The 12,590-nt window shown below is 44.6% G+C and overlaps 1 long non-coding RNA gene across 1 annotated transcript in view; it reads left to right on the forward strand.

The window, feature by feature from the left end:
- LOC134342409 (uncharacterized) overlaps positions 1-12,590 on the forward strand; it is a 49,046-nt gene that overhangs the window by 15,697 nt on the left and 20,759 nt on the right. The window lies entirely within an intron of this gene.

Consider the following 12,590-nt stretch of genomic DNA (forward strand, 5'->3'; position numbering starts at 1 on the left):
TAACCTTTGTGTCATCAGCAAATTTACTAACCCATCCCTCCACTTCCTCATCCAGGTCATTTATAAAAATCACAAAGAGTAGGGGTCCCAGAACAGATCCCTGAGGCACACCACTGGTCACCAACCTCCATGCCGGATATGACCCGTCTACAACCACTCCTTGCCTTCTGTGGGCAAGCCAGTTCTGGATCCACAAAGCAATGTCCCCATGGATCCCATACCTCCTTACTTTCCCAATAAGCCTTGCATGGGGTACCTTATCAAATGCTTTTCTGAAATCCATATACACTACATCTATTGCTCTGCCTTCATCAATGTGTTTAGTCACATCCTCAAAAAATTCAGTCAGGGTTGTAAGACACGGCCTGCCTCTGACAAGACCATGCTGACATCTTCCTAATCATATTATGCCTCTCTAAATGTTCATAAATCCTGCCTCTCAGAATCTTCTCCATCAACTTACCAACCACTGAATTCAGACTCATTGGTCTATAATTTCCTGGGTTATCTCTACTCCCTCTCTTGAATAAGGGAACAACATCCACAGCCCTCCAATCCTCCAGAACCTCTCCCGTCCCCATTGATGATGCAAAGATCATCACCAAAGGCTCAGCAAACTCCTCCCTCGTCTCCTACAGTAGCCTGGGGTACATCTCGCCTGGTCCTGGTGACTTATCCAACTTGATGCTTTCCAAAAGCTCCAGCACATCCTTTTCCTTAATATCCACATGCTCAAGCTTTTCAGTCCGCTGTAAGTCATCCCTACAATCACCAAGATCCTTTACGTAGTGAATAATGAAGCAAAGTATTCATTAAGCACCTCTGCTAACTCCTCTGGTTCCATACACATTTTTCCACTGTCACACTTGATTGGTCCTATTCTGTTACGTCTTGTCCTCTTGCTCTTCACATACTCATGAATAATAGCAGAAATGCAGAATATATAGGTTGAGTGGTAAAGATACTGTACTTACAGTATTTTCATTAGCCGGGCCATAGAATATATGAGGATAGAGGCTGTGGTAAAATTTTACCAAACATTGGCTAGACCACATGGGGCCTATTGTGTGTAATTTCAGTCCCCATACTGTAGAAATAATGCAGTTGCTTTTGAGAGGGTGCAGAGATTTTCTAGGATGTTGCCCTGGAGATTTCATTTCTTAGGAATGCCTGGATCGGCTCGCAAATATGAGATGAAAGGTCTTGGCCTGAAATACCGATGTTTACTGTTTTCCAAAGATGCTGCCTGGCCTGCTGAGTTCCTCTAGCATTTTGTGTGTGTTGCCCTGGATAGGCTAGGTTCATTTTCCTTGGTGCTGAGGAAGCTGAAGAGGAGGGGTTGAGGGCTGATAAAGATATGAAGGGCGTAGTTGGAACAAATAAAAGGAAACTTTTCCCAATTACAGAGATGTCTAAAATGGTATGACATAGGATGAAGGTGAGAAGTAAATAAAGTCTAAGGAAAGTAAAATAACAAGTGGGTGTAATTTTTTGTATGATTTAAGATGGTACGGGTGAAGCAGAATGACAACTTGTGGGTGGCAAACAAAACAAACTGCATTAATCACACTTTTCTTGGATATGATCACTATAATGTATAGCATGTAACACTTTCAGAGTTGAGCCGTTGAACCAGCACGTACATTTTTAAGATGTGAACTGAAATCTCAAAGGTGCCGGACGGTTGCAGTGTGATGTGTGTGGACAGAATCAAGGCAGCTTAGTCTGAGCACGAGAGCAGGAAATAAGCTAATGTTTGGCCATTGCTGGAACGGACTTCAAAGGTTCAAAGCTTCATTTAATGTCAGAGAAATGTATACAATATACATTCTGAAATGCTTTTTCTTCGCAACCATCCATGAAAACAGAGGTGTGCCCCAAAGAATGAACGACAGTTAAATGTTAGAACCTCAAAGTCCCCCCAGCTGCCCTCCGGTGCGTAAGCAGCAGTGAGCAACAATCCCCCCTCCCCCCACCAGCAAAAATAAAGTGCACCCGCTACCAGCACTCAAGCGTGAGCAAAGAAATAGCAAAGACACAGACTTGCATTTACCCCAAAGACTACGTTGTTCATCCGATAATTCGACATTGCTGCAGGCTCTCTCTCTCCTAATAAGGGAGAAAGAGGTGACTCCATTCCATTTTCCAGCGAGCGGGGAGACATAACAAACAAGTCACTGGTTTACGATGTTAGAAGTCCGTTACGTCACTTTTTTCGAGCTCTGTGCCTGGAAATCGCCAGGATCCCGGGTCCCCAGGCACACAGCAGATGTTCCGACTCCCCCAATGACAGTTACTCGAGATCGTAGGCTTCTGAAACCATGCCAAAACCTTAAGCGAAGACTTTGGCATGCCGAATAGCGGCAAATTGTGGAACCCCGAGAGCGGGTCCCATTCCCACAAAGAACAGTAGTCAGCGTGTAACTCCAGGTCAGGGTCTTCAAAAGAACCCTGAAAAGGAAGGATAGAGATATAGAAGATAGAAATAGGACTGTTTTTGAAGATGCAAGCAAAGGAATCGCCGTTGGGCGCCATAACTACTTAGTTCCGCCTCTCAAATTCGAGTTGAGGTGAGCAGAGATGATGCAGAATCAAGATGGAGGGGCTCAGGTATGAGTCCAAGAGGGACGAACGACCCAAGGTGTAATCAATTTAAATGCTGGGCTAAATTGCAATGGTTGGGACCCTGAAACGAGCCAGGGTTCTGGGCCCGACAGCATATTGAAGTGGCAGAGCACAGCTCCAAGAGCGAGATATGATCTGAGGTTTGGATGATTTAAGTGCCAGGCCATATTGAAAAGGTCACAGTGTAGGGCCGGAGAGACAAGCTGGTTCAACTCACTGATCCATGGGGTTTACTCGCCTCTGTGCTGAACTGAAGCTGTCGTCTACAACTAATGGGCTGTTGAATTGGCTCATGTCTGTGGTCTTACTTTTGTGAACTTCAGTTCTGAATGTTACTTGCTTACTTTTATTCTTGAATGGTTTGTTTATTTCTGCACATTGGGTGTTTTTGTCGGTATTTTTAATGGGTTCTATTGGTTTACTTTGTTTTGTGGCTGACTGTAAGAAGATGAATCTCAAAGTTGTATTTAGTATATGTACTTAGATAATAAATGTACTTTGAACTTTGAATTTTTAATCCGAAGGGGCGGACGAACCAGGGATACTTCAGGACGAACACTTGAATCACCCAAGGCACAGAAAAAACAGGATTAGGTAACTGTGATTAGTATTGATGTTCAATCTGCGTCCTCTGAGAGGAGGACCCCCACAAAAGCCACAAAGAATCTAAGGAAAAGATACCCCCAGGGGTGCCCGAGAGGTGGGGAGGATGAGCACCCCAGTCAGATGGACACAACGACGTCAGACCCAGGCGATGAACAAACGACGATGAGGAAGCAGTGTGCATGTGGCAAAATCTGCAAGAACGATCGCGGCTTGAAGATCCACCAAGCGAGGATGAAGTGTTCGGCGGGAGTAGGAGCAGCACAACGCGCAGGTGTCCAACCTGGTGAGACGAAGGAGGGGCCAGGCCCAGAGTCACCCCATAGTGCCCAGAACCTCCAAGTGTTGCAAACTAATCCCTCTAACATGAAGTCTAACAGGAGGTGGATCAAATGGCCTGCAGCTAATATGACTTCACTGTGGAGGCAGTTTGATGAAGATGTTAACAGAATTCTGGAGGCAACGGCAAAGGGAGGGGTTGATAGGAAGCTGCAAACCATGACAACAATTATTGTTAGTAACACAGCGGAACGGTTTGGAGAAGAGGAGAAGGAAGGCTCCAAAACATCTTACTCGAAGAACCAAAGAGCATTGAGGATCCATAACATCAGGCAGGAGATGAAAGCACTGAAGTCCCAATACAAGGAGGCAGGAGAAGAGGAGCGCATTGGCTTGGCCCAGCTGATGTGCATACTAAGAAAGAAGATCAGGGTCCTCCACCGGGCAGAGTGGCATCGGAGGCGGCGTCGTGAAAGGGCCCGAAAACGTGCTGCCTTTATCGCCAACCCCTTCAAGTTCACCAAGGAGTCGCTGGGGGAGAAGCGCAGTGGGAAACTGGCCTGTTCGCAGGAAGACATAGACCAACATCTGAAGAAGATATATAATGATCCTGAAAGAGAGCAGGAGTTGGGAGAGTGCGACGTCCTAATAGACCCACCTGAACCAGATGTGCAGTTTGACATGTCAGAGCTGCAACTAAAGGAAGTCAGAGAGGTCGTCCGCAAAGCAAAGGCAAGCTCGGCTCCAGGACCAAGCAAAACCTCGTACAAAGTGTACAAGAACTGCCCCAAACTCCTGCTGCGTCTGTGGAAGATCCTGAGAATCTTCTGGAGAAGGGGGAAGATCCCAGAACAGTGGAGAGTGGCTGAAGGGGTGTGGATCCCGAAGGAGGAAAATGCCACCCAGATAGATCAGTTTCGCATCATCTCCCTGCTGTGTGTCGAGGCGAAGATCTTCTTCAGTGCAGTTTCCAACCGGCTGTGCACCTACCTAGCAAAGAACACCTATATTGATACATCAGTCCAGAAGGGTGGCATTTCAGGGATGCTGGGCTGTCTGGAGCACATCGGTGTGGTGACACAGCTCATCAGGGAGGCCAGAGAGAACAAGCACAACCTGTCAGTGCTGTGGCTGGACCTGGCAAATGCATATGGCTCCATTCCGCACAAGCTGGTGCAGCTCACACTGACCAAATATCACGTCCCCAGCAGAATCTGAGACCTTATCACTGACTATTACAGCAACTTCAGGATGATGGTCTCTTCAGGAGCAATTACATCAACCTGGCACAAGGTGGAGATCAGCATCATCACAGGGTGCACCATCTCAGTGACACTGTTCTCCCTAGCCATGAACATGCTCACTAAGTCTGCTGAACCAGAGTACAGAGGGCCCAGAATGAATTCCGCTCAACGGCAACCACCTATCAGGGCATTCATGGATGACCTCACAGTCACCACAGAATCAGTCCCAGGCTGCCGGAGGATTCTGCAAGGGCTCGAAAAGCTGGTGGAGTGGGCCCGGATGCGTTTCAAACCTGCCAAATCAAGATCGATGGTGCTGAGGAAAGGGAAGGTGGAGAACAAGTTCCGGTTCAGCATCTCAGGCACAGCCATCCCAACCATCACAGAAAAGCCAGTCAAGAGCTTAGGCAAAGTTTTTGACAGCTCTTTAAGGGACACAACATTCATTCAGGCAACCTGCACCGAGTTGGATGGCTGGCTGAAATCTGTGGACAAGTCTGGCCTACCTGGGAAGTTTAAAGCCTGGGTGTATCAGCATGGCATTCTTCCCAGAATCCTGTGGCCCCTCCTCATCTGTGCAGTTCTGATCTCGACAGTCGAAACCTTAGAGAGGAGGGTTAGCAACCACCTCAGGAGATGGCTGGGGCTGCCAAAGAGCCTAAGCAGCATCGCACTCTACGGACACCACAACAAACTGCAACTGCCTTTCAAATCCTTGGAGGAAGAATTCAAGGTAACAAGAGCCAGAGAAGTGCTACAGTATAGGGACTCAAGTGACCCAAAGGTGGCTAGAGCAGGGATTCAAGTAGGTACTGGCAGGAAGTGGAGGGCAGAGGAAGCTGTTCAGGAGGCAGAGGCGAGGCTGCGTCACAGGAGGCTGGTGGGAGTGGTCACACAAGGCCGAGCTGGGCTTGGGTCCTTTCCAACTCCCCAAATGGACACCAGAGGGAAGAAAAGGCATCGTCTAGTTCAGGAGGAGGTGAGGACAGAAGTGGAGGAGATGAGAGCCTGCAAGGTGGTGGGAATGAAGCAACAGGGAGCTTGGACAAGATGTGAGAATGCGGTTGAGAGGAAAGTGACCTGGGCTGATCTTTGGAAAGCTGAACCACACCACATCCAATTTCTCATCCAGGCAGTGTACGATGTGCTTCCAAGCCCATCAAACCTGCACACATGGGGCAAGGCAGAGTCATGGCGTGCCCACTGTGCTCCAAGTGAGGAACCCTGGAGCACATCCTCAGCGGCTGTGCAAGGGCACTTGGTGAGGGACGGTACAGGTGGAGGCATGATCAGGTCCTGAAGACCATCGCTGAAGCTGTCAGCGCAGGAGTTGAGTGGGCGAAGCGGTCCCGACCCTCCAGGCAGACCATTGCCTTTGTCAGAGCTGGGGAGCAGCCAATACCGGTCAAAAGAACATCTACAGGCATCCTGACCTCTGCAAGGGACTGGCAGCTGTTGGTGGACCTCGAAGGGCAGCTGAAGTTCCCCAACCATATCGCAGCCACCACCCTGCGACCAGACGTTGTCCTAGTGTCTGAGTCTACTAAGCAAGTGGTGCTGCTGGAGCTGACAGTCCCATGGGAAGATAGCTTGGAAGAGGCCTTTGAAAGGAAGCTCTCCAAGTACGCAGGACTGGTCAGCAACTGTCAGCAGGCTGGATGGAGAGCGAGGTGTCTCCCAGTGGAGGTTGGTTGTAGGGGATTCATAGCCCGTTCTTTAGTTAGAGCCTTCAGCATTTTGGGCATCGAGGGAGAGGGGAAGAGGAGGGCCATCCGCAGTACCACCGATGCGGCAGAGAGGGCCTCAAGATGGCTGTGGCTCAAAAGAGGGGAGCCATGGAGTCATAAGTAGCTAGCCATCTGGATACAAGCTGGGGTCTGATCAGCCCCGGCTGGGTCAAATGGAGGAGGTTGTATGATGTTGAAAGACCCGAAACACCCGATGATTCCAGGAACATCACTGAAGATGTGTCCAGAAGCATCAATAGATGTATGTACACAGATGTGCTATTGATGGGACGAATAGGCTATGTCAATGTATGACCCTATAAAATAAATTAAAATTAATTATATAATCAATCTACACTCAGTGGCCACTTTAGCAGAAACAGGAAGTGCTCACTGAGTGTATATTCGTGGTCTTCTGCTGCTGTAGTCCATCGACATCAAGTTGTTTGTTCAAAGATGTACTTCTGCATATTGTTATTGTAACATGTAGTTATTTTTGCATATAATTTGCAGGTGTACAGGTGTATTAATAATGTGGCCACTGTGTGTATAATAGTATGTTATTAAAACAGTAAAATATGACAGCTGATTGAAACAATAAAGATTTCAAAAGTACACAAAGCCAATGCTAGACCCCGAGATGGGCTGCTATGTGTCCCACCCAGCTTGATTTTCGAATGAAACTATTTTATCAGACAGTTCAACACAGTTTGAATTTAATCAAAATGATGAAATAGCCAAGGTAGTCTTAAATATATTAAATTGTGACCCACAATTAAAATATTTGGATGAACTTGTGGTTCGTAGTGATGCAAAGATTTGGAAGATCAGTGTAACACCTGAAGAATGGCAAAGTCCACCTATTCCAATGGCATAGACTCACAACCCACAAGTGGAAGGGAGTTTGATTAACGTTACCATGACAAGGAATGGTTTGCATTAGATTTGATTTCATAATCGTAATAGGTGAATTAAAGAAAACAAAGCAGAAAGTCAAAAGCATTTTACAGCAATGATTATCACCAGGACCTAATAATGATTATATTCAGCAAAATCCACTAATTCTATCCTTGCTCCTGCTGGAGACCATCTCATCAAAGAGGATCGAAATGTCATCTTCTTGGCAACACTGACTGAAAGATATGGGAGTTGGTTGATAGAGCAAAGCGGCCACAACATAGAGAAAATGGAGGAGGGATACCTATCTCATTGGATTCATAATGAACATTTAATGCAGTTGACTGATTATTAAATGCAACATAATGTGAGTTTCTAATTAAAACTCAGTAATCTATCCTATGCGAATATTCCACGAATAATATTTTTGGTCTCACTATTGTAATTTTGCCTAATTCTAAAACACTACAAACTTCCTCTGTTTAAAGTAGAAATCTTTGCACATGTATTCCAATAAATGCAAACAATAATAGCATATTGAAAGAATTTTCCTGTGTAGCTTATAACACCTCGAAAAGTGAAGCATACAGAGAGATTTCCACAGATTTAGTGGGATATCAGAAAATGAGAGATGTGGCAATGTATTTCTAAAGATTTTCAAGCTACATCAGCAAGGCTCAGAATTTACCAGAGGAATGGAAAATATTATCTAACTACATCTGTGTAATTCTTTGTATTTGAAAATAACCAGAATAAACCCTTTGTAATGACCTGCTCATGTGATATTAAGGTGTAGGATCCAAAAATCTTCACATCGGGGTAACAAGAAACTCGTACTTGGGTGGTTCAACTTCTTACTTTGAATGTGACAGAATATACAGCATAAGAAAATTTGGCTGAGATATAACTATACCTGAATCCAAAGTACAAGTCAAAGTTTAAAATCAGTTTATTATCATTCAACTGTATAGATGTATACCGCCAAACAAAACAACATTCCTCTGGGACAAGGTGCACAACACAGTACATATAACTCACACACATAAAACAAAAAAGTAATATTACCACAAATAAATTAACAATAGTAAGGACCATAAATGATACAAGTTAAGAACTAAACAGTTTAACGTGACAAACTTCTGAAATGCTCCCTTCACTGCCGCTGCTACTGTGTGGTAACTGGAATGTCCGGAGCAGAAGGCCCCGAATCCTCGGCCTTGCTTGTTTTGGTGGCCGGGGTTAGGTCGAAGGTGCTTGGCAGAGGATAGTGCTCAGGAGGCTGTATCGGAGGGGCTGGTTGGAGGCTCGAAGTTTTCGGATGGACAGACTTGGTGTCGGCTGTGGTCGGCTGCTTCCAAGGCATCGGCAGTTGTCGGTGCCTTGGAGGTTTATGGCAGGGAATTTCTCCCTTTTGCCGCCTGCTATCGGGGACTCATGAGTTGATTGACTCGGGACTTTGAGACTTTTTTTTTTACCGTGCCCATGGTCTGTTCTTCATCAAATTATGGTATTGGTTTGCACTGCAGTAACTATATGTTATAATTATGTGGTGCTGTCAGTGTGAGTCTTTGGTTTGTCCTGTTTTCTGGAGGAACATTTTATCATTTCTTAATGCATATATGCATTTCTAAATGACAATAAAAGAGGACTGAGTGTTCTCATAATCTAATCTAATAAGTGATGAGATCTGAGTGGTGGCAGGGAGTTCAGTTGGGGGAAGAAACTGATTCCCATCCTAACAATTCTTATCCTAATGCTACAGTGCCTTCTGCCTGATGGTAGGGGTCAAAGAGATTGTTGGAGGGAGGGAGGGATCACTAACAATGCTAAGGGCCCTGCATACACTTCTAATAAGTATAAAGTATTTAATAGGTGGAAGAGAGAAAGAAAAAGGCAAAATGGAAAGGGAAAATATAGAGAAGATATCCGCATGATACCATAACGGTAGAAATTATGGAATTATGGGAGAACAGATGTAATACATTCTAACATAAGAATCATATTTCATGTACCTGTGTTCAAACAATTGATCGTTTCCCTCCATAGATATTGCTGGTACTGCTAAGTCACTCCAGTATTATGTCTAAGCTAAACATGACTTACCTTGATGCCTTTAGGCAGACTGTTTTTCATTAAAAAAAATAGTCTTTAAAGTTTGTCTAGAGGTCAATCTGCAGACATTAAGTGAGTGCAACCATATCTAATCCTTATGAAATCTTTTCTCATTAGTTTTATTAAGTTTATCTTACAAGTTCAGGGATAAGGTTTACTTACATTTGCAAAATATGGCATTGTGAAAGTCAGCACGGGTTTATGCAGGGTAGATTTACTCTCATCAATTAGATTGAATTTTATCAGGAAGTGCACATGAATGTCAACATGGACATTAGTAAAATACAAGCCAAGGTCTCTCTTAGTACTTTAGTGCAGAAGATTAATTTTAAATTTAAATTAGAGAGACAGCATGAGGACAGGAACTTCTGGCCAAAAGAGCAAGTACTGCCCAATAACACTCAGGTGACCAATTAACCTATTAACCTATATGTTCCTGGAATGTGGAAGGAAATTGGAGCATACAAAGGAAACCCACATGGTCATGGAGAGAACATACCAACAGAGAAATAAAATTTCAAAGGTACATTTAATGTCAGAGAAATGTGTTAATATACATCCTGAAATTCTTTTTCTTCGCAAACATCCATGAAAACAGAGGAGTACGCCAAAGAATGATTGACAGTTAAATGTTAGAACCTCAAATTCCCCCCCCCAGCTCCCCCTACCCACGTATAAGCAATGACCCCCCCCAACCTCCTCCACCAACAAAAAAGCATTGACACCTCCCACTGAGCACTCAAGTGTGCAGCAAAGCATCAATAAAGACTCAGACTTGAAGTACCCCAAAGACTACACATTTCACAACGAGAATGAGACGTAACAAACAACTTGCTGTTTTACGATGTTAAAAGTCTATTGCATCCCTTCTTCCGAGTTCTCTGCCCAAAGAACTCAAGTCTCTGGGCATACAGCCAGCAGCCAGTTTGCTGCTTTCGATCTTCTGTCTCCCACGACCCACCAGGTGGAGGCACCGACCTCGAGTCTGCCTGCCTCCAGAGTCACAAAATCCTGGAACCCTGAAGGCGTGCTTGTCTTCTAGGCTGCGTCCTTGGCATATCGAATAGCAGCCAGTCGTGAGACCCTGAGAGCAGGTCCCATTCCCGCAAAGAACCAAAGTCAGCATAACTCCAGTTCAGGGTCTTCAAAAGAACACTGAAAGGGAAAAATAGAGATATTATAGATAAAAATAGAGCTACTTCCAAAGATGCAAGCAAAGGAGTTGTTGTTAGGCACCATCATTCTGCTAAGCTCCGCTTTATTGAACCTGAAATTGCAGCAGTGTACGCCAACCACTATGCAGCATTAAAATACATGGGATCCTTGGTAACTCGGTAAGTTGCATACAAAATTGTTTTGGTCATGAGAGATTTGGTAGTGGTGGAGGGGTGTCTTTCAGATTGGAGATCTTTGATCAGTAATGTGCCACATGGATTACTGTTGTTAGTGAGATCTATGTGTAAATGATCTCGATGAAAACGTAAGGGGTGTACTGCCCTTGCTGAGGTGTCATACATTCAGCTAGACAGTCAGCCAAACTGTTCAAAAATAACATGTGAGTCAGGATATAGTGTCCTTGCTCCTACGGTTTATTGCAGATTTAATGGCATAACATAATGAAGAAGGAGTGAAAAAGCAATACTTCTGCTGGGGAAACAACAAGATGACTTGAGATAAAAACTTTGTTCGTCCCTAACAAAGTTCTGGCTGACAGCCAGCCAATGCGCTTTTATACGTACTAATTCCTGGCTGCACAGGAAGTGACCTATACAGATCTGGAACTGCTCATTAAAATAAAAGCTGAATGTGCTTAACATAAATCAATTGCCTGAAAGGCAGGACAGAGGGTTTGATAAGAAATCTTGAAGGTGACACTTTGGTACAGTTGAGCATGGTGGTCAAAGGATATAGCAGGATATAAACCAGTTGGAAATGTGGACAGAAATATAGCTGATGGAGTTTAATTAAGACAAATATGAGGTATTGCATTTTGTGTCAAATGCAATAGGTTAAATATAGAGTAAATGGCATAATTCTTAGGAGCATTGATGTGCAAAATGATCTTGAGGAGCATGACCATTGCATTTGAAACTGGGACAAGCGTGGTAAGGAAGGTGTACCGCACACTTGCCTTTATCGGTTTGAGGATTGGTTGTAAAAGTCGGGAAGCCAATTGCAGCTGAGTAAGCAAGCCACATTTGGTGGTCTAGACCACAAATTGGAATATACCACAGTTTTGATTAGGTCAGAAGCCTGCAGTTCTGATTGCCACATAAGAAAGTTGTGGAGGCTTTGAAAAGGATAGAAAACTGGTTTACCAAATGTTGGTGGGATGGGATTGTGTTTACCAGCAAACTTGGATTGTTTTGCTTGGAGCATAGGAGACTGAGAGAGAACCTGCTCTGTCAGTTTCAGTTGCCTGGAATAACCAGCAGGGGGAGTTGTGGAAACAGATGCAAGAGATTCATCTGGACAGGCACATGACAGGCAGAAAGTACTGGGAGTTGGGGAGAGGTGCAAAATGATTATATGTTTGAATGAAAATGGTCTGACTCACCTTCCTGATCCGTAGATACAATATGGATATGATGAACTGTGTCATTTGCGTGACCAAACAACATACCCAAGGATGTGCGGGGAATTGCCCACAAGTGTTGCCATGAATTTCGGCACTAACGTAACGTGCCTTCCATGTGCTCGGCAGAACAACACATGACACAACAAAACAGAACTCACCTAGTGACAAAGCAACAAAAGCAAAATAACCCCCTTTCCTCTCTCCAACTCACCCACACATAAAGTCCTTCAACTCCAGGATAAATCATTTTATCCTGTCCTCTAACCACCAGCAATTCACATATATTGGGCCTTTAACTTCCCAGGGACTCACAAAGATTTGTAGACTGAGGCCTGTAGTCATTGCACTTCATTTTCTGGAGGTCTGATTGCCATTTGGGCTTCAATCTGGAATTCCAGTTGACCCCTCCACAACCCCATTCCAAGCTTTGCACCTTGGCATCAATGCAGGACTTACTGATAATAATGAACGAGTACCTAAAATTCAGACCTAGAACTTTGCATATGCAGAATATAACTCTGGTCT

Source organism: Mobula hypostoma, chromosome 1 (assembly GCF_963921235.1).
Source record: "Mobula hypostoma chromosome 1, sMobHyp1.1, whole genome shotgun sequence".
Lineage (NCBI taxonomy): Eukaryota > Metazoa > Chordata > Chondrichthyes > Myliobatiformes > Myliobatidae > Mobula > Mobula hypostoma.